We start from the raw sequence: 23,935 nt of genomic DNA, 5'->3' as shown, positions 1-23,935 counted from the left end.
TATTTAATCCTCGATGCTAAAACACACACTGTATATTTATTACCCGATGTTGTGATCTATCTTTTGAATAAAAATCAGTCTCTATATTTTCACGATAAAGTACATCCCTTCACTTCGACGTAACCCGGCACTTTTATAAGTCCCGGTTCTGTGGTACAACTGAACCGTGCAACAAAACTGTGGTGTTGAAAGTCAAATTATTTTCGTAGAAATTGCAATAAATTTCCAAATTCCATCCATAGTTTTTGTATATTTGGTTCAAGTTTGAATATATATTTTTTGTGGGGTTAGGCTGCGTTAAATGGATTATCCTTTTCCCGTTGTTATATGACCCAGCTCTAGGTCACACCTGTTTTTTGCACAGAACCGCGTTCTGCAGTCGCCTCCCCTCCCAACCATCGTTTCCCCTTAACGACCACCAGGGAGAGTTAATTGTTCTGTACAGACTGGGGTTATTTGTGTATGTGAGGAGGGTTACTGGGTGTGCGCGCGCGCGCGTGCGTACGTGTGTGTGTGTGTGTGTGTGTTTCTATTTTGTGTATGTAGTATCTATCTGTATACGTTTGTGTGTTTTGTCTTCACTTATATTCGTGTTTTGTATTTCACATTGTTTGTGTCTTCTTTTTTGTTCCATCTTGTTTATATCTTGTATCTGTAAGCGTTTGTTTTGTATTTGTGTTTATTTTATCTGTTTGTATGAATTTGTTATTGTTGTGTACTGTACTTGTATGTATTTATTTCATTTTTTTTCTTGTCATGTATTTCTGTTGTGTGCGAGTGAATATGTGCATCTGTCTGTCAGTGCCACAGGTGTGCAGGTGTCGTCACTCACACTATATTGACACTTGTTTATCATACACACAGAGGCAAGTTCCTCCCCCTAAAAATAAAAATAAATAAATAAGTAAATAAATAAATCTTAATGTTCCAGAAATAAAAATAATTAGATGAAATAATAACAATAGTGATAATAATAGTGACAAAAATATATACAGTGATTAATACGACTTAAAACAATACAAATAAAGTATACAACTATTAATAAGGTTAATAAAGATTACATGAAGCATCCTTATTTCACATGATGATTAAACACTCTAACATTACATTGGAGATTAAGTTAGGTTAGGTTAGATTAAGTTAGGTTAGGCTAGATTATGCTATGTTAGATTAGGTTAGGTTAGCCTTAGGGTAGTTAATCTTACGGTAACATAGGGTAGGTGTGGTAATCTTCAGGTGATCCCTAATAACTAATGAAAAATATTCAACATAAACTATAAACACAAAGAGTAAAGCGTCACAAACTGTGTTAGATGGAGGTTAGATTTTAACATGTGTGGTAACTGTAACAGCTGCGGACACACATTCATCACAGTGGCAGCCTAATCCTGAACCCTAATCTGGATATATAGGATTGGAGAGCCGGTAAATTTGCCTGATAGGATTATCTAGATGTTTACTACCGACTGGGATTATTATATCAATGTTAACTGGAGCTGTGTGTTAAGTGTTGTATATGCAATGTTTTTACTAACCAACAAGTGTGTGTGTGTCGGGGGCAGACTAGTTCGACCAATCATGAATTACGTGACACAAACAACCACCAGATTACCCAACCATAAGTCATGTGACATAAACAACCCCACCAGATTGACCAATCATAACTCACGTGACAAACAACCCCACCAGATTGACCAATCATAACTCACGTGACACAAACAACCATTATGAGTCATGCCACAAACAATGACGGTTGCTATGGTAACGCTTGACGGCGCTGCTTTTTGACTCTCAGTTTGTATACATACACAAGCAGACACACTTACAGTTCATCCACCCTCATACAAACATATCCACACATACAGCAAATAGGTATATATACACCCAAATACACACATATACACAATACATCCATCTACAAACAAACACACACACACACACACAAGTTGGAAAACACACTTACACAAGTACCCTTACAGTCGCACACACACACACATACACACAAACAGAAGTTGGCAAATACACTTACACATGTACACCTAGTCAGACACACACAAAAACACGCGTTGGCACACACACACACACACACAAAGACGACAATACTCGCGTCAGTTTCTAGTGAGTGAACATGAGGGAGGAAGGGAGGGTAGGAGACAGAGGGAGAGAGGGAGAGAGGGAGAGAGGGAGAGAGGGAGGGAGGGGAAGGACAAGAACATGAGATAAATAATGAATAATTGCAGGAAGTGAAAGTTGACCCCCGCCACGCCACCATGACGCAGCTTACACTCTGCTCTACCTGTCTGTCTTTGTGTTTATCTGTCTGCCTGTCTCTGTCTATATACTGTCTGCTTGTCCCTGTCTTTGCGTCTATCTATTAACCTGTTTGTCTGTCTATCTGTATATCTATCAGTCTATCTTTCTGTATATGTTGTCAATCTATCAATGTATGTCTCTGTGTCTATCTAAGTATCTGTTTATGTCTGTTTTATATATCTACTTCTATCCCAGTTGTCTATCTATCTATCTATCTGTCCATCTGTGTCTATCTATCTATCTACCAAATTGTCTGTCCGAGTGGATGTGATTCTGCTATGTCCGTGTGTGTGTGTGTGTGTGTGTGTGTGTGTGTGTGTGTGTGTGTGTGTGTGTGTGTGTGTGTGTGTGTGTGTGTGTGTGTGTGTGTGTATGTGTGTGTGTGTGTGTGTGTGTGTGTGTGTGTGTGTGTGTGTGTGTGTGTGTGTGTGTGTGTGTATGTGTGTGTGTATGTGTGTGTGTGTGTGTGTGTATATGTGTGTGTGTGTGTGTGTGTGTGTGTGTGTGTGTATGTGTGTGTGTGTATGTGTGTGTGTGACTATAATTAATTAATGGAGTGTCGAGCTTAACGCAGACAAATGTCAACCTTGATGACTGTGTTGTTGTAGAGGAAAAGGTCACACATACATACACACACACACACACACACACACACACACACACACAGGTTAAAGGTCACAGGGTCGGTAATTAAGACCAGGCAGTGGACGGGTGATCAGGAAAGCACACTCAGCCCGAGGTTCTAATCACGGTGTGTGCAATTAGCAGGCGGGTCTTACCCCTGGGTTAACTGGTCTATAATTATAGGTCAGACCCATACTCGTGAGCTTCAGCCGCTGTACCCTGCCCTATGTTTAGCGACAGAACCTTCGCGTTTTTAACAATACCGTCTCCATCTTTTTGTCAGCTACTGGAAGTCGAAATTATAGTTCTAATCGAATTTATGTTTTTCTTTTTTTTTACCATTTTTTTCTTAACTGCATTTATTTAGACCAATTACTTTTCTTTTTGACATGTCTGATGGATGTTCATTCCACGTATTTGATATTTTTCATGTTAGATTCAATACAGCCAACGATCAAAGCTAAGTCATTCTTGTTATACTGTATAACCTTAACTTGTTATCTGGTGGACGTTATATTCATCCTCGTTACTCGGACTCTTTCGTCAGCACAATGAACCTTTTTTCCCCAACTGACTGAAGAATTTTTGACCAGCTCCCCGAGCCCGCCCACGCCACGGTACTCTCCCTGCACCCCCCAGATCGCTGACCAGGCAGTCGTCGCCAATGTAACTCTTGACATATTCTTGGATCAAATGTCCACTTTTAACCGGATTAGAGCTCCGTCCCCTTAAGCAGTGAGTGAGGGTAATATGTAGAGACCTGTGTATGTCCTCCTGGTTATCGAGTAGAAACCAGCTTTACATCCCTCCCACTCTACATCTTTCTCCCCCACCAATCACACCTCACTCTTTCTCCTTCATCCATCATCCCACTCTTTCTTCCTCACCCATCATAAGAACATAAAAATGGAGGAAACTGCAGCGGGTCTATTGGCCCATACTGGGCAGTCCCATTTACACCCAACCCCTATTGCTCATATATCCATCCAACCTATGTTTGAAGCTTTCCAGCGTATTCGAGTTAATGATGATATTTAGTAACTTGTTCTATTCATCTACTACTCTATTTCCAAACCAATGTTTACCTATTCCGCGCCTAAATCTAAATGTCTAATTTAAAACCATTGTTACGAGTTCGCTCCTGGTTGGATAGTTTGCCTACCTTGGTAATGTCCCATTTGTTCAGCCCTGACTTCCATTTATACACCTCTATCATATTGCCCCTCACTCTACGGCTTTCGAGGGAGTGCAAATTAAGATGCTTTAACCTGTCTCTGTGCTCAAGGTTCCTAATGCCCGGGATTAGTCTTGTCATTCTCCTCTGAATTCTTTCTAAGGATTCTATATCCATTCTGTAATACGGTGACCGGAATTCAACTGCGTAATCCAGGTGTGGTCTCACAAGCGCAAGATTTAGTTTTAGGATGACCTCACTAGTCTTGTAACTAACACTCCTTTGTATGAACCCAAGTACTTTATTAGCCTTGTTTCAAGCAAAAACACATTGTTTACTTGGCTAAAGATTCCTACTTATCATTACTCCTAAATCTTTCTCGCAGTCGGATTTCTCTATAACATCCCACTCTTTCTCCCCCACCCAACACCCTTTCCTCTTTCTCCCTTAACCATTATCCCACTCTTTTTCCCCCACTCATCATCCCTCCCTCTTTCTCTACCATCTCCCCCCACTCACCTTTATCAGGATTGGCCCACGCCCTTTCCTTGGTTTAACAAAAGTTGCAACTTATCACGAATTAATTGACTAACTCGTATGGGGGGGGAGGGAAGGTAGGGGGTGATGGGTGGAGAAGAGAAATGGGAGGGATGATGGGTGGAGAAAGGTGGTAGTAGGAGGGTGATGGGTGGAGGAGGGTGATGGGTGGAGGAAGGTGGTAGTAGGAGGGATGATGGGTGGAGAAGGGTGGTAGTAGGAGGGGTGATAGGTGGAGGGACAATGTGTGGAGGAGGAGGTAGGAGGGAAGTATAGGTGGAGTCAGTGAAGAGTAAGGTGATAAGTCTGTCTCACGCCTCCATTTGGTCGTCCCACCATTACACCTCTGGGTACACTTCTTGTTTATACTTAGTTTGTAATTGAAACACAGCAAATTAATTTCTCTTGTGAGAGAGAGATGAAGGGTCAGAAAAAGGAGTAGAATGAGTAAAGGTAAAATATCAGAACAAAGAAATGGAGGAGGAGGAAGAGTAAGAGAAGCATGTGGAAGAGGAAGACGATTACCCCCTCCTGCTAGCCAAGCCTTTACAGTCTCCAAGCATCACTTAACAAAAACCTGCCCCGCCACGTCTATCTGTTTGTCAGCTGTTCGAAGTTCCTCCTCTGCAATGATGCCACCTTTATAGAATCTTGCTCTAACTTTGTGATAAGGTTCAACCCTCTTACCGGCCGCGTCAGGAGACACCGTTCGCCATAAGAGAGCATAGCGGGAATCCTCCATCCAAGCGACGGCAAGAGCCTAAGAGGATCCAACTCTATCTAACAAGTGTCCGTGAACGGGGCATCTCTGCGGCGTAAGAACCAGGAGATGTCTATTATTTGTATTCTTTCTTTAAATTGACAACCTTTTCTTTAAACTATTCCATGCGATGTTTTGAATGGTTCGAGATGCATTACTCTAAATACCAATGCGATATTTGTAACATAAACTATCAGGGATGAAAAATAAGTTGATTTTGAAGCTACGTCCAATTGCTACACACCAACATTCGTCTGATAGCTCGACGTTCATGTTGCTGCTTGGTCAATGCCAGGCCGACCAATTAGAAACCAGCAAATATATAAAACTCGTTTCCCACTGGTCGGCGATATCAGGCCGGGCATGTTCACTTGCCTTCTCGAATACACACTATCTAACTTTTTTTTAAATGTTATACTGGAGTTAAAAATAGCCTTCAGAGAGACCTCATGTCGTTAAAAAAAAAATCTAAAAAATTAACATAACTGGTCTGGTATAAGTAAAAATACAGATAAGGGATTGTTTTTGTAGAGTTTGAATATTGGGCGAAAAAAATAGTGTGCGGTGGAGGCAGCCCTCATGCCCGCTAAGTGAAGATAACAGGTGGAGTTACACCTGGCAAGCCACTATCGCCTCTCTTGCACCTGGACGTAAACGTGAAAATCTTGCCAAAGGCAAGTCTAAATGATTAAATCTCACGCGCTCTATAACTGCTTTTGGTTAATAATAAACACAACTGCAGTGTTGCACTAAACTCTCGCCTTTAATGTGTTTGGAAACAGAGCCGGAATTCGTATGAAAGAAATTGTATGTTTCGGGCAATGTATTATGGGCTCTATGATGCCTTATATAATGCTGAAAGTATGTGTTAAGAGCCCCAAGGAAGGTGTTAGGCTATACTTGACCTTGTGAAGTGCTTGCGTAAAGCTCATGGGAGGATACACATACAGGCCCACTCAACACGATCGAACTCTAGTGTTTACTTTTCGTATATTGTCTAAATATACTTTATTGTACATCGCTAATTACTTATTCATCAGATAAACATTATCAAAAATGACATACTGTATTTATGTTGACTTCAAGAACTGGTAATAGCGAAGGCTTAAAGGAGTTAAAAGAGGTGATAGCGAGTGAAAACGATACTTATTGAGAGGTGACGAAACCCAGAGAGAGGTGCCCCAGTCACCACCCCTGCTAGAAACAGCTGTTGTCAGTGGGCGAGTCGCTGTAGCAGGAGCCAGACCAACATGCTATACGGTGTGGGTTGCGGGTGGTGTAAGCTATATTGTAATAAAATATATGTTAACTAATCATTATTTCACTATGATATGAACAAAAGCGCTCAATTGATCCGACGATTGTAGACTCTCGGTATATTTCTACACATATTTTCACTGCTAACTATTGCTAACGCGTTTGTTCTTTAGTGTGAGCGACTTGTAATTTCCGAGACTGTATATCTTAATTTCTAGATTATATTACACACGTTACTTTACATTTTACACACACAAAAAATAGAAATAACCGAATACAAATGTGTAGGCTATAAGAAATTATTTGACGGTTGTTGTGTGTAATGACGACACTAACAGCAGCAGATGTCGGGTTAAGATATAAAGAAATATGTTATCACTACTGTAGTTTTATTACCTCTGTATCAGCCATGTCCTCCACGACACATGAACAAAATTCCATAACACTAATACTATATACAGTAGACGTATTTCCACCACCAAACTAATTTTGTATTAAACTTCCAAAATCCGGGTAAATTGAGTTAAGCTGGGTTAGGCTTGGTTGGAATGGGTAAAGTTAGGTTTGAGTGAAGTATGGTTACGCCGGAGCGGACTGTATATGATTAGGTTAGGGTGTTTTGGGTTAGGGAAATAGGTTAGGTTAGGGTGCGGTAAACTGGATTGGGTTAGGTTGAGAGTTAGAGAAGATTAATACTTTATCATACAGCCCCTTCTACACCCCACAACTTATGATGAGCGACCACCCATGTGGCAAAATAATCAAAATGCCAGCCTACTGTCGACTGACATCAAGATACATGTTAATGTGTTGTTGCAGCGTCTAACACTGAGTAATATGCGTAGAGCCCCCTCCAAATAAATATCTACAACCGGTTTCGCTGGCACTCTTGGCAGGGGTCTCATCTTTGGTATTTAAGTGACAAATTTTTGGTAGGTTTTGGCAATAATCGTTTGTTGACAAGCGATGTACGCCAACTTAGTTCAACATTTTGATGTATTATAGTGTGTGTGTGTGTGAATGATGTCACGTGTACATGTCACCAGCGTCCGGAGATGATATCAAACTAAGAACCAGCATCAAAGGCAACAAGAATGTCTCTTCCTTAAAGAGAGTACAGTATTCCAACCATTATCGAATCGCCCACATGCTCCAATGATGCATTCATATATGCTCTCACCCAACACTGACAAAGACAGATTTATGGCTCTTGTAAATCCTCTAACAACTTTCATCCATTATTTACCCTGATGCTATACTGTATTTTTCAACTGGCCAAAACTTTCAGCACGTCCGTAAGCCAACCTCGGGGATATCGTTAGCAATTCTGTGGTGGATATGTTAAGGCGACGGAAGCCTCAGGTACTTGTCAAGAACGGGTTTCGAATTCCAGATGATTCTTAACTTAGCATTTTCCTCATAACTAAAGTATGAGTTAGCATCTAATTACTGTACAATTGAATCTCGTGGTAATTCTGATACTTAAGCCGTTACCTTCGCGTAGAACCTTCAGGGGTTCAGTGTGATAATACTATATTGTTCCTGTTACAATTTACTGAAGGTGAAAAATTAAGAGAATCAAATTAACGATTCCATCTTTGCACCTTAGCTTCAGAAAACCAGTTTAATGTATTCCTCACTTCACCAGCTAAGGGAGACCTTAACACACAAACTTCTGAAACTACAGGGTGGATGTTGGGGAGGTGGGGGACTACCACTCACGGGCGTCGCTCCACTGCGCAGTTCTGTGGTTAAGTCTCTGGTACCGGAGTCAGAAAGGCTCCTACGTTAATTGTACCTCACAAATGAATGATAAAAGAACGTATCTACTTACAAGACAGTCTCCAGTACAATTCAATGACGTATCTTCTGCTAGTTCTAATCACAAAAAATTACATTAAGAATATTTTAACCTCTTAGATACTTAAATCAATTAGTACTTAACTCTTAAAGTAACCAATTAAAAGTAGTCACACCATCATTTGAGGTCAGGGAAGAAGTTAAAAGTAAGAGCCTCGAGTGTATGGACCCTATAACCCGCAGGTGGACGCTAGTGACGCCTGGCAACTACTGTAGGTCTACCTGGGGTTGTGTTGCCACGTCACAGTAATTTCCTCAGAATTCCAGCTTTCTATTTTGACTTTCGAGGAACTAGGACTGAACACTGTTGAATTATTAAACTAAACTAAAGTAATTACGAGATCCTTAAGTAAAGTAAAAATCTGGGAATAACTAAAATAAGTAAATAATCCATCACTAACATAACTAACAGATCCTAACTAACATTACTAAACACTCCCTAACTAACATGACCAGTCGATCCCCATCCAGAAGTACCGTTCCCTGCCCCGTGCTGGGTGACCCTTGCTAAACTGAAGTGTAATTGGCCAGTGAACTTCTCTGCCTAAAGGGGCGCTAGAGGGAGAGGTTAAGAGGGTGTGGCTAATGGGTGCAATGGGATGGTAATAGGTGGGGTGGAACTAATGGGGAAGGGGGATAAAGTTATTGTGGCTAATGGGAGGGGGATAACATTACTGTGGAGGGGGGATGAAGTTACTGTGGCTAATGGGGAGAGGAAATGAAGTTAATGTGGTTAATAGGGAGAGGGAAATGGGGCTGTGGTTAATGGGTAAGGGGGAAGGTAGGGATGTATCTAATGGATGGCAAAGAGAATAAAGGGGATTATCTAATGGGTGGAAAGGGGCTAAGGGGAGGAGTCTGTATAGTAGGCGACTTTAACCTTGGCCAAATAGATTGGACTGACCTTACAGGTAACTCAGAATCAGAGGATTTTCTCGAGACGATCCAGGACTGTTTTCTAAGTCAACATATAACCGAACCCACCCGGGGTAATAATATACTCGATTTAGTTCTGTCATACAGAGAAAACCTCATTAGCAATGTCAAGGTAGGGAACGAACTTGCAAACAGAGATCACAAAGAAATTAGATTGCAGTTAGATTTTCAGGGCAGACGTAAGGAAAATTCCACTAAAGTACCAGATTTCAGAAGGGCAAACTTTGACAGTTTAAAGAGGCAGCTGAGAGAGGGGGTGTCACGCTTGGCGGTGAACCTGACAGATGACACCGACCTGATAACGAGATCTGAGATTGCCGAGTTCCACGACAATTTAAATAGTGAGTTACTTAATGCACAAAGGCAGAACATACCATACAAAAAACTCAGATCAGACAACAATGACCCTTAATGGATAAATAATTATTTAAAGAACATCATTGGCCAAAGGAAGGCTATAGGTAGAAGGATAAATCGTGGCGAAATTCACCTCCGGGATTATTATAGGGTATTGGCGAGTAGGGTTAAAACCGAGATAAGGAAAGCCGAGAGGAATAATGAGGTAAGGATAGCAAGGGAGGCGAAGACAAACCCCAAAGGGTTCTACCAAATGTATCAAACTAAAACACGAGAAAAGATTGGACCAATACGGTCAGACACCGGCGAGCTCACTGATAACGACAGAGAAATGAGCAATAATTTGAATAAATATTTTTCAACAGTTTTCACCACCGAAAATTTATACATGATACCCGGGGCACCGACTTATTCAGAGATAGTGAAGAAAACAAATTAAGTGAGATAGTAGTGACTAGTAACGATGTTAGTAAGCAAATAGACAAACTAAAGCCTAATAAGTCACCTGGTCCCGATGAGATATTTGCCAGAGTATTAAAGGAATGTAAGGAAGAGCTTAGTATGTCCTTAGCAAACTTGTTTAACATGTCCTTAAAAACAGGTGTAGTACCAGAATCCTGGAGGATAGCGAATGTAATACCGATTTTCAAGAAGGGGGATAGATCACTATCCTCTTAACTACCGCCCAATCAGTCTAACATCAATAGTAGGCAAATTACTGGAAGCAATCATTTCAAACTCTATTCGAAATCACCTGGAGAAGCACCCATTGATCAATGATTCCCAGCATGGCTTCACAAGCGGACGTTCTTGTCTAACTAATCTATTAACATTCTTTTCATCAGTTTTCGAATAGGTGGACGAGGGGCACAATTATGATGTGGTATATCTCGACTTTAGCAAAGCCTTCGACAGAGTCCCCCACGAAAGACTAATTAGAAAGGTAGAAGCTCATGGCATCAAAGGTGACATCCTTAAATGGATTAGGGCGTGGTTACAGGACAGGAAACAGCGAGTGAGCATTAATGGCACTAAGTCCCATTGGAGCAACGTCACAAGTGGAGTTCCCCAAGGCTCAGTACTTGGACCATTATTATTTATTATATACATAAACGACATAGATATCGGCATAGACAGCAACATAAGCAAATTTGCTAATGACACTAAAATAGGACGTGTTATTAAATCTGACGAGGACTCCACAAAACTACAGGAAGATCTAAAAAAATTTTTCGAATGGTCTGAAAAATGGCAGATGAAATTCAACGTGGACAAATGTAAAGTACTCAGTATAGGAGATGTAAACAGGGAAACCAGATACCAGATGAACAACGATGCCATAGAGAAATCCGACTGCGAGAGAGATTTAGGAGTAATGATAAGTAGGAACCTTAAGCCAAGTAAACAATGTGTTTTTGCTTGTAACAAGGCTAATAAAGTACTTGGGTTCATACAAAGGAGTGTTAGTTACAAGACTAGCGAGGTCATCCTAAAACTGTATCTTGCTCTTGTGAGACCACACCTGGATTATGCAGTTCAGTTCTGGTCACATTACAGAATGGATATAGAATCCTTGGAAAGAATTCAGAGGAGAACGACAAGACTAATCCCGGGCATTAGGAACCTTGAGTATAGAGACAGGTTAAAGCATCTTAATTTGCACTCCCTTGAGAGACGTAGAGCGAGGGGCGACCTGATAGAAGTGTATAAGTGGAAGGCAGGGCTAAACAAAGGGGACATTACAAAGGTACTCAAACTATCCAACCAGTAGCAAACTCGTAACAATGGTTTTAAATTAGACAAATTTAGATTTAGGCGTAAAATAAGTAAACACTGGTTTGGAAACAGAGTAGTGGATGAATGGAACAAGTTACCAAATATCATCATTAACTCGAATACGCTGAATAGCTTCAAACATAGATTGGATGCTTATATGAGCAATAGGGGTTGGGTGTAAACGGGACTGCCCAGTATGGGCCAATAGGGGCGCTGCAGTTTCCTCCATTCTTATGTTCTTAAGAGGACTGGGAAGTTAAATGGCAGGGGAGGTGAGTCAGCTCTCGCCTCTTTTGCTTGACCTTGACAGTGGAAAAGGTGAAATTATTAGTTGGTGTGTGTGTGTGTGTGTGTGTGTGTGTGTGTGTGTGTGTGTGTGTGTGTGTGTGTGTGTGTGTGTGTGTGTGTGTGTGTGTGTGTGTTTGATGCTGACAGGCACTGTATCTCTCTCACACAAATTTTCTTTTACATATTATCTTAAATTCTCTCTCTTTCACACACACAAATTCTCATATAACTCACCCCCCTCTCCCATGCTACCCCCTCTACCTCTCCCTACCACCACCACCACCACCAACCTTCACATTCCTCTTAGCCAGGTGAGTCAACCAGGTAGACAACCATGAAGTAGAACACGTTTACTAGACACCTGTAACATCCTTATACACACACACACAAGCAAACAACCATACACATGCAAACAGACATCACAAGCAGATAACTATATGCACACAAGTACACAACCATACACAAAATCAAACACACACACACACACACACACACACACACACACACACACATGCTAGAGAAAATTATGTGAACCATTGTATACGGGGTCCTTACTCTGCTGAACAAAATCGTCTAACGTTAACCAAATAAAATATCAAAAGTGGCGTCCCCGTAGTGAAGGAGTTACGGGAGATTGTCTACTAAGATACAACAAAAACTAATACTCATTACACATAATCATCTGGTTTATCCCATATGTTTAATGGTTTAGTTTAATATAGGTTGTAGACCCCCCCCCTCCCTTGATCCCTGGGGTCTTGTCTCCCAACACTCACCGATATCACTGTGAACAAAGAACAGCTCCTCAAGAATTTTTGTTAAGTGAAATTTTTGCTTATTTTTTTTACGAGATTTTTGAACAAAGGCACAACTTAGAGGTTCACATGAACTTTAGCCACCCAAGCTTCTTACATGTTATGAATAATCACTCTAACGCTAACCTAACCTATGTCAACAAGTAGCGTTAGGGTGTTTAATCATCAGGTGAAATAAACTGGGGTGGCTGATCTTCATGTGATACACTACAACAACTACCTGTAATTGGGTTTGTGTTGATGTACATCCCAGTGTTTTAATTGGATTGATATTGGTCAAAAGAACGCCATCAACAAACTGAGTCTACGTAAACACATTTCGGATCACGTGAAGAGTAGCCACCCCAGCTTATATCACTTATCAGTAAACACCCTAGGACTAACATAACCTAAGACCCCTAGGTAGCATTAGGGTGTTTAATCATCAAGTGATATAAGCTGGGGTGGCTAATCTTCACATCATCCCACATTTCTCTGTGGCTTAATTAAATGATTTTTGACAAAGAAACTTCCTAAAAAAAATGGGTTAAAGTAAATTTATTTCCCAGTGTTGGAATTAAATTAAAAGAAAAAATATCCTGAATCACTGCAGGGGAGACAAAATCCTGAGGCATTAAGGAGAATTGCTCTGGACCATAACAAAAGAGAGAGAGAGAGAGAGAGAGAGAGAGAGAGAGAGAGAGAGAGAGAGAGAGAGAGAGAGAGAGAGAGAGAGAGAGAGAGAGAGAGAGAGAGAGAGAGAGAGAGAGAGAGAGAGAGAGAGAGAGAGAGAGAGAGAGAGAGAGAGAGAGAGAGAGAGAGAGAGAGAGAGAGAGAGAGAGAGAGAGAGAGAGAGAGAGAGAGAGAGAGAGAGAGAGAGAGAGAGAGAGAGAGAGAGAGAGAGAGAGAGAGAGAGAGAGAGAGAGAGAGAGAGAGAGAGAGAGAGAGAGAGAGAGAGAGAGGGAGAGAGAGAGAGAGAGAGAGAGAGAGAGAGAGAGAGAGAGAGAGAGAGAGAGAGAGAGAGAGAGAGAGAGAGAGAGAGAGAGAGAGAGAGAGAGAGAGAGGAGAGAGAGAGAGAGAGAGAGAGAGAGAGAGAGAGAGAGAGAGAGAGAGAGAGAGAGAGAGAGAGAGAGAGAGAGAGAGAGAGAGAGAGAGAGAGAGAGAGAGAGAGAGAGAGAGAGAGAGAGAGAGAGAGAGAGAGAGAGAGAGAGAGAGAGAGAGAGAGAGAGGGGAGAGAGAGAGAGAGAGAGAGAGAGAGAGAGAGAGAGAGAGAGAGAGAGAGAGAGAGAGAGAGAGAGAGAGAGAGAGAGAGAGAGAGAGAGAGAGAGAGAGAGAGAGAGAGAGAGAGAGAGAGAGAGAGAGAGAGAGAGAGAGAGAAAGAGAGAGAGAGAGAGAGAGAGAGAGAGAGAGAGAGAGAGAGAGAGAGAGAGAGAGAGAGAGAGAGAGAGAGAGAGAGAGAGAGAGAGAGATTCTTCAGGCAAGACTCGGAGTAAAGGAGGAAGATCCCTCTTTGCATGGCGAGCTTTGATGTTGAGAGTGCGACAGAATGGCCAGATGGATCCACCAAAACCTAGTAAGAAGCACGAACGTCTCTAATGCGTCCCACTCCTGCAAGTAAAAGAAAGAAATTGTGTGTGTGTGTGTGTGTGTGAGAAGGAAAATCTGACTTACTGAGTTTTAAACTAGCGTAATGAAGCCAGGAGATGGGGTAACGTATGCCAGGAGAAGTTTCCACACCTAAGTTCATACAGCTGGATGGAGGTGACTGCTAGACGCTGCTGACTGCTCGTACTGTCGCTGTTAACATGGGACAAATCCTTCACCTCAAGGGCAGGGCTTTCATAAATATATCTCGGGCTCCTGAGTGTCTTCTGAAGATCCAACGTGACAAACACATCTCAGTCTGAAAGTAAACACATCTCAGTCTGAAAGTACAGAAAAAATTAGTGAAAGAGGTCAAGAAAAGCCATCGAAATCTTACTTTTTTCTATTACACATGTCGTTAGTGAAGCTAATCTCCTGAAATCGTAAAAAAAAAAATTACATGAAATTGTTTGGATCAATAAACTTTCTTGAACACATAATTGTTCTTAAAAAAATCAAATACCCCGAAAAATCTTAGGAAAATTTGAGTTTACGAGATAAATATTCTTGCATGCTCTTGACCAAATGGATTTTAGAGAGGAATAAAGATACAATGAGAAATCGAAGAAAAGATGTATTAGGGAGGTAAAACATGTCGTAAAGTCAAGCAAGTGGAACTTCAAATGTTGCTGTTGATTCATGTAAATACACATCTACTCAGACCCTCTCGGTGAAATTGGCCTGAAGCAGAGCAGAGAACCTGCTTCTACACAAACAAGCCTTCGTCTGATTTCTAAGTGGTTTATTTTCCCTTAAACTGAGAAGAGACAACATACAGTCATGGTTGGGTCTCAGTGTAATTTTAACGCACTTTTGGACGTTATCTTTGTACCGTAGTTTTAAGTGAGCCACTGAGACGAGTTTGTACAACTGCAAATGGAAAAAATTAACGTGTAAAACCTTTGAGAATCCAGGTCTCCCTTTCTCTCCTTTCGTGTGGAAGACCAGAGATCACGTACCACTTAAAGACCTTGTCTGGAGCCTCGCGGAAGTATGGTCCTGGTTTAACAGCTAGTGGTCTGACTGGGGGGAGGAGCGTCTGGTGGTGGTTTCACAAGTGTTTAGTGATATGGGAAGTAGTTTAAAAAGACAGGAGCAGTGGCTTAATTGTGTGGATCATAGTTATAAAAAAAAATATAGGGGAAAAGTCTCGTGTGTTGGGCGGTGGTTTAACAGAGAAGGTGGGCAAGGGAGGAGTAGTAATATGGATAGTTGTCAGAAAGGGTAGGTAGTGGTGTAAGAAATGGGAGGAATGACTTAATAGAATGGGTAGTGGTTTTAACAGTGTGGGACAGACATAAGTGTGGTTACGTGAATAGTTAACTTGAATAGGCAGAGGTTTAACAGTAGGGGTTTAGCGCCTGGTGTCAGTGGGTGATGAGGGAACAAGGTGGGGTGGTTACGTGGGTGCTGGTATAACAGTATGGGGCGACGTCTGGTGTGGTTACGTGGGTGATGAGGGAACAAGGTGGGGTGGTAGTGTGGGTGCTGGTATAACAGTAAGGGGCGACGTCTGGTGTGGTTACGTGGGTGATGAGGGAACAAGGTGGGGTGGTAGTGTGGGTGCTGGTATAACAGTAAGGGGCGACGTCTGGTGTGGTTACGTGGGTGATGAGGGAACAAGGTGGGTGGTAGTGTGGGTGCTGGTATAACAGGCCGGGCGACGTCTGGTGTGGTTACGTGGGTGATGAGGGGAACAAGGTGGGGTGGTAGTGTGGGTGCTGGTATAACATGCACGGGGCCACGCCTGGTGTGGTTACGTGGGTGATGAGGGAACAAGGTGGGGTGGTAGCGTGGTGCTGGTATAACAGTACGGGGCGACAGTCTGGTGTGGTTACGTGGGTGATGAGGGAACAAGGTGGGTGGTGGTGTGGGTGCTGGTATAACAGTACGGGGCGACGTCTGGTGTGGTTACGTGGGTGATGAGGGAAGCGCGGGTGGTAGCGTGGGCGGGTATAACATACGGGCGACGTCTGGTGTGGTTACGTGGGTGATGAGGAACAAGGTGGGGTGGTAGTGGGTGCTGGTATACCAGTACGGGGCGACGTCTGGTGGTTATTACGGGTGATGAGGGGAACAAGGTGGGTGTGGTAGTGTGGTGCTACAGGCAACAGTACGGGCGATGCCCGGTGTGGTTACGTGGGTGATGAGGGAACAAGGTGGGTGGTAGCGTGGGTGCTGGTATAACAGTATGGGGCGACGTCTGGTGTGGTTACGTGGGTGATGTATAACAGTACGGGCGACGTCTGGTGTGGTTACTTGGGTGATGAGGGAACAAGGTGGGTGTAGGGGTGCTAGTGGGTGCTGGTATAACAGTATGGGGCGACGTCTGGTGTGGTTACGTGGGTGATGAGGGAACAAGGTGGGGTGGTAGCGTGGGTGCTGGTATAACAGTAAGGGGCGACGTCTGGTGTGGTTGACTGATGGTTTAACTAGAAGGGGGATAAGTTTAATTAACGTAGTGGTGATTAAAAAAGACAGTGATACAACTAGAAATCTAATATAAATATTTTTACTTGTTTAAATAAAATTTTTATTTATTAATTATATGAAGTTATACTAAATCTAGGGTAACATATACATAAAGAACCTGTAAATAGTTTTTTCACAGAGTAAATCTAAAAAAAAAAATTATTTACTGCATCTATTTGTTTATCTATCAACGGTGGCCTTACGTTTGAAATTCAGAACTATATTATTTAATTTATCTGTATATATAGTATATTATCGACTTAGTGTATATAGTTAAATTTATCTATTCAGTACAGTATACAGTATAGCATATCATATCTGTTGGTGTTTACTAATTTGTTTCTTTGTTGCCAGGGTCTACGTAACTGTGCTCTGAAAGCCTCAATCCCTGCTAGAAGGACACACATACCTTGTGGTTAGTTAAATACCAAGCTCGGCCTTCATTCACGTCCCGACGCCCATCAGTTCTGCCGCGGCTTGTTGGGGGGGGGGAGGAGGGGGGACAGGGTCAGGTGGGGGACAGGGAGAGGTGGGGGAGAGGGAGAGGTGGGGGAGAGGGAGAGGTGGGGGAGGAGTGAATTTGAAAACCTCCGTATATTGACGTCAGGTATGAGTCCTAATTAATCTCTTTGAGGGTTTATGATGTATGAGTAATTACCGAGTTCTAATTGGTTCCTTGAGTATTGACGTCAGGTGAGTGCTAATTGGTTCCTTGAGTCTTGACGTCGGGTGAGTTCTAATTGGTTCCTTTTGTAATGACGTCAGATGAGTCCTAACTGGTCTGCTGCGTGCTGGTCTGTAAAATAAAAACATTTATCAATTTTCGATCAAATTTTTTAGTGAACATAAAGAAAATATCACACGCGAGAGAGAGAGAGAGAGAGAGAGTACGTGCTTATCTGTACACGTTTTATGAGTCTGTTTATGTGAAGGCGTGTGTGCTATTATACGGAGCTGTGTCGTTGTCTAAGGGTCTGTGTAAATCGTGTGCGTACCTGTGTCAGTCTGCGTGTATCATTAACGAGCTCACACACACTAAACAACACCTCGAAGGATAATGAAATTTGGTATGACGGTTAAATCTTCAGAAACTACAAAAGGTCTAAGAAATTAATCCTATTTAGTAACAATGAGATGAAAGTCGACGAAATAAGAATGTATCTTGATGAAATACACAGAAAGAAAGAAAAAAGAAAGAAAGAAAGAAAGAAAGGTGATATACGGACAAAATGTGGAATAAATATTGTCTCCCTCCTGCACAAATCTCTCTTACTGATTACGTGTTGCAGCAAACATCATTATGGCTGGTTATGCAATAATTGATTAAACTCGGTGCGGTCTGCATAATTATTCCCTAACCCACGTAGTTACATATTACTGTTTAGCTGTACAGTTTGTTTTGGCTAATCAGCTTCTGTCGTGGCTTCCGGAGATATGTTTATGCCTGTGGTGATAATCCATTTTTAGACTTCGCACTGTATTCTATTCAACACAGCAAATACAGAATAAAAAAACACATTGGCTATTTTTATCCTGACAATTTTCAGTTTAAATGTCACGATATATATTTGCCGAACACAGGAAATACAATTTACATTTATCAGCCATTGGTTTGTCAGGGAACGTTATGACTGCTTGAATTACTGGCCGTCATCACCAAGAAATGCACGATTGGCCACCACACATGACACTATTCCAGGATTTTATTGATGTATAACAACGCCCAATCTCTCGAGTACATGATGACACTGTTTGTGGTTAGTGCTTTGGAACGCTGAGATTGGCTGATCGGTATGACGAATCAGCATAACGGAGGACGTCATGTCATTGTGTACCGGTGAAGAATTTCTTTGTTCTGCAGTCAACGAAAGAAGTAAACTGAAAAAAAAAATTACAATCTGATTAATACTCAAAAAGTCAAGAAGGTTTCCTCGAACTCCCTCCTCATTAAATACTGGTAAATTGAGCTCACTTCATTAATCATTTTCAGTAAAAAAAAGTATATTTATGTCAGTAGAATACTGTACAGAGAATTCAACATGATAATATATATATATATATATATATATATATATATATATATATATATATATATATATATATATATATATATATATATATATATATATATATATAACATAAGAATGGAGGAAACTGCAGCGGGCCTATTGGCCCATACTGGGCTGTCCCGTTTACACCCAACCCCTATCGCTCATATATCCATCCAACCTATGTTTGAAGCTATCCAGCGTATTCGAGTTAATGATGATATTTGGTAACTTGTTCCACTAGTCCACTACTCTATTTCCAAACCAATGTTTACCTATTTCGCGCCTAAATCTAAATTTGTCTAATTTAAAACCATTGTTACGAGTTCACTCCTGGTTGGATAGTTTGAGTACCTTTGTTATATCACCTTTGTTCAGCCCTGACTTCCATTTATACACCTCTATCATATCGCCCCTCACTCTACGTCTCTTGAGGGAGTGCAAATTAAGATGCTTTAACCTGTCTCTTATCATTTGCGTGGTTAACCTTCTCTGGCTTGAGTGTTCAGTTTGGCCGTTTCGCTATACCTCACGCGTGTCATTTCCTAAAGAAATTATGAAAACACAAATAGTTACAATAAATACGAAGATGAATGATACACTGATGATGTCACTACACGATGACGTCAAGCTCCGACATAAAAAAATATCTAATCTATTAAAAAAAAATATTACTCTCAAATTAAGAAACATCTCCACTACCCTGTGGTTGATAAAGCTGAGCCACTCTTTGAGTTATGAATGTCCTCACTCACGCAGGATACAAGCGATGGAGTAAACAGAAATAGCTCCAGTACGCCCGTGCATCCGTCTCTGCGTGTGAGCGGTACAGTAGCTTGAACAAAGATAAATATATCTCAAACAAACTTGGGAAGTGATGTAACCCAACAAGATCTCGGTTCGATAATATCATCATTTCCTACCATATTCTGGAAAGTTATGCCCCCTTTCGTCTCTCTGGCAGTGTGGTCGTTAGCCTTGTCATCTTTCGTTATTTATGGATCCAGTTAGTACAGCAGAGTTAGAAAGTAAAGTCAGTACAGTCACTTCATACAGTCAGTTAACAATTACTTCAGTTCTGGTGCCCCTATTATAGAATGGATATAAATTCACTAGAGTCGGTGCAGCGAAGAATGACAAAAATGATTCCGGGACTTAGAAACCTTCCATATCAGGATAGGTTAAAGAAACTTAACTTGCATTCCCTAGAAAGACGAATAGTGCGAGGAGATATGATAGAAGTATTTAAGTGGGTGAAAGGAATCAATAAAGGGGATATAGATAAAGTTCTTATAATATCCGAGCAGGATAGGACTCGGAGCAACGGATTTAAGTTGGATAAGTTTAGGTTTAGGAGGGAGATAGGAAGAAACTGGTTCACAAATAGGGTGGTGGACGAGTGGAACAAGCTTAGCAACTTTGTAGTAAGTGCTGGAACTCTGGAAAGTTTCAAAAGGAGGCTAGATAGATTCATGGATGAGAGTGGTAGTAACTCTCGACAGGAGCTGCCATGCACAGGCCAACCGGCCTATTGCAGACTCCTTATTTTCTTATGTTCTTTAAATCAAGTCATACACCTGTGGGAGCCTTAAAAATTACAGGCTGCTCATTAATTCCAGCCCTCTACCTGGGAGTTCAGACACGTTTAAATCGCTGACTGAGGACGAGTCATTAAGTTAATGGCTTTAATGGCGTCGGAACTGCACTAAGACTTCCTCGTTCTCTTATATACAGTTATGGGGGAAAAATGCTATGAAACTCTGGAAATTCGATCTCTCTATCTCTGACCCCACACACACACACACAACCTGAATATATTAGATGACTTCGTTACAGTCAGTGATAAAACAAACATTAAAACAGAGGGAGACGAACACCAACACACAAACCAAGCGTCAACAAACAGAGTCACGTTCCAACAAAGACTGACAAACAGACACACAGGCTGGAGCGTGACCTGATGGCGTACAATGGTCGGTCGGGGACAAAGAAACAAAGAAAATACCAAGTAATTACTCACGTGAATTGGGTTGGATTTTGCGTGTGTGTGTGTGTGTGTGTGTGTGTGTGTGTGTGTGTGTGTGTGTGTGAGAGGGTGGGCAGCATTTGTGTAGGCCTACTGTAGGGAGAGAGTGGGCAGTGTGTGTGGGGGGGGCGTGTGTGTGGTCATGAAGGGAGGGAGGTGGTGGGGAGCAAGTGCATGGAGGGAAGAATGTGTGCGTGGTGTGGAAGGGAAGGGGAGCGTGCGCATTGGGGATGGGAGGAGGTATCGTGCGCATTGAGGGGGGAGGAGTTGGTAGCAGGTGCATGGCCGGGAGGGAAGGTGAAGGGAATGGAGGGTGAGGAGAGAGGGGAAACGTGTGTCTGTCGGAGGGGCGGGGAGAGGCGTGTTTTTGTGGCGGAAGGGACACTTGGGGTGATACTAATGATTGGGGAGGGGGGAGGGGGTGGGGGGGGGACGAGGAGGTAAAGTAGGAATGATGGTGATGACAGGAGTAGGGTGGGGAGCCGGAAACAGGAGAGGGTGTAGGGAGGTGGGATGGAGAATAGAGGGTAGGGGATGGGGGTGGAAACTAAGAGATGATAATGATGAGAATTAAGTGGTAGGGGAGAAGTGTGAAAACTAAGGGGAGACAATGACGATAATTAAGGGATGGGGGTGAAAGGGAGCGGAAGTGGCAGAAATTAGGGGAATAATAATGATCATAGTTAAGTGTCGAGGAGGGGAGATGAGGTAGAAGGGGAGGGGGGGACGAGGGGTGGAAACTATGGGGGTGATGATGGTGATGGTTAGGAGGCACTATTGATTTGCAGCTGTCCGTCTGTACTCTCTCATACTTCCACCCCACACAAGTTTGCTCAGCAGGATCGCACACGAAAAGTTACCAGAGTGGATCAATGATTAGTTTTTGGTGGGGTGGTGGACGTGTTTTGATGGATTCTCGTATCTGTGAGGATTCGATACCTTCACCACACCTCAATTTCTTCATATTATTGACCATGTGACGTACTTGAAACTCCTGTCCGATTTGCAATGATTCCTACGTTATTTTTTCCCCTGACTGTTAGATTATGTTAGGTTTGATTAGCGTATTTCAATCAATAAGGAGAATAAGCTAGGGTGTCTAATCTTTAGGTGATTCTTATTTTTTACACTATGGATGGACTCGTGGGAATAGTGGAGTTGCTAAAGACACTAAGATACTGATCATCAATCTCGTCCCGGGTCCTGTTACCTCATGACCACACGTCTCCCCCCCCATCAAAATTCATTATTAGTGGTACAGGTAATTTAGTTAACAATGTCAGACACACGCACCACCCCTCTATATAACCCCATCCGGTGCAGGAGTGAGGTGGGATATATAGGTATATTTGCTGGCTGCTTTAATCAACACACTTCCTGCCGTTTCTCAATGACTAACTGACGCTGTTTTTCCCCCGTGAAGAAATTTAGCCATCAAGGAGTCCCACACTAACGCATAAGTTTGTGTCACGTGTAAGTGTTAATTTTAGCGTTGTTAGAACTACTGTATGTGATAATTTCCTAAACATAATGTACCGTGTCATCAAGCCACGTGTAGAGTCGTGTCAATACAGTAGACAATCACAGTCACCCTCATCATCCACTCAGTTATTCTCTTCATTAACATTAATATTCCCTTATACTATCACCCCAGGCACGAGCAGTACCAAAAACGTTACCTCTCATGCTGTTCTAACCCGTAACCATGAGGCCTCAGAGGCGAAAACTGCGGCACGAGGCCTTAATAGACTTTCTTCTTGGTGATGATCATTCATATGCGCAAGGCCAGAGGTTCCTCCCTGAATAAATAATGGAAGATATAGGCACCCAATTTTTTCTTCCTTTATCGATCATATGTGTAAGTGTGTGTGTGTGTGTGTGTGTGCGCAGGCCCATCAGAATATACACGGGTGACCTGTAGACTCCACTATCACATGTAAAACAAAACTGTGTCAGCTATCTGCACTTCTCAGTAAATTTATCTCTCTCAGTATTCCAGAGAAATACGAATGTGTGTCAACTTGATACACAGCACGACAAAAAGAATATCCTCCCAATATCTCGGAAAAATACAAAACTGTGTCAACTTGCTCCGCCATCCCCAAAGAGAACATCTCTCCAATACTACCAAAAAAACACAAAACTCTCAGTCAGCTACAACACCTCTTGTAGTGTCTTTCTCTCAACATCCCGAGAAATCACAAAACTATGGCAGCTGGTTACACAATCCCTAAATAAGAATATATCTCTTTAACAGACAGGAAAACATTAATCTGTCTTAACCTGCTGAAACACACCCACACATATGTATGTATGTATGTATGAAAGAAAAACAAGCCAGACAATCTGTTCACAGCAGTAGTCACTCCCCAAAGAAAAAAAAAGACAGGCCTTCGCTTCCCTTACACTCATACCTCTATACATAACCCCGAGGAGCTACAGGGTCAAGTAACTGACCTATTCGCCGGAGCTGAGACCAATATCGATCCACGGAACAGTAGCAGCTTGAACTATACAACAAGTATGACAAGTAGCCAGGATGCTCTCGATGAGTGGAGTCTGTTCTATATGTCAAGCAAATGCCTCAGCTTAAGTTGGTTTTGACATATGAAGAGAACAAAATGAGGAGCATGAACACAAAAATAGGAAAACGTGTGGATTGTCTCCCTTCCCCCCCAGCTTATTTCACCTGATGATTAAACATCCTTAAAGCTATCGATAAGAATTAGGTTAGGTTAAGTTAGGCTAGATTAGGTTAGGTTATGTTAGGCTAGATATGGTGAAATTAGTGTTACGATGAGTTAGATCTAAGTTAATGTTAGGTTTGACGAGATTAAGTTAGTGTTAGGGTAGTTAACCATAAACAGGGGGTGCCTAATCTCTCAAAAAGGTGCTAAAAATGCTTTCGGATGGAGACCAACATGAAGACCAATGGGACGCCCCGGAATAAGATAGGTGGACAACATTACCGTAGATATAAGAGGGATGACAATTATGAAGGCTGAAGAACACCTGTATTAGCCCTATCCCTGAGCCCACTGAGGGAAAAAAATTGCAGTTCTCACATCA

General features: G+C 42.0%; 1 long non-coding RNA gene across 1 annotated transcript in view; it reads right to left on the bottom strand.

Moving 5' to 3' along the window:
• The window catches only part of LOC121861636, a 66,313-nt gene that overhangs the window by 4,895 nt on the left and 37,483 nt on the right, over positions 1 to 23,935 (bottom strand). The window contains exons 6-7 of the long non-coding RNA XR_006088052.1: positions 17,451 to 17,588; positions 14,348 to 14,579 (exon numbers count right to left, since the gene is read on the bottom strand). This is a non-coding gene — a long non-coding RNA (uncharacterized LOC121861636). The remainder of the gene's footprint in view (positions 1 to 14,347; positions 14,580 to 17,450; positions 17,589 to 23,935) is intronic.

Source organism: Homarus americanus, unplaced genomic scaffold (assembly GCF_018991925.1).
Source record: "Homarus americanus isolate GMGI-L3 unplaced genomic scaffold, GMGI_Hamer_2.0 scaffold9847, whole genome shotgun sequence".
In the NCBI taxonomy this organism is placed as follows: Eukaryota; Metazoa; Arthropoda; class Malacostraca; order Decapoda; family Nephropidae; genus Homarus; species Homarus americanus.
This window is presented reverse-complemented; position numbering and strand designations above follow the sequence as displayed.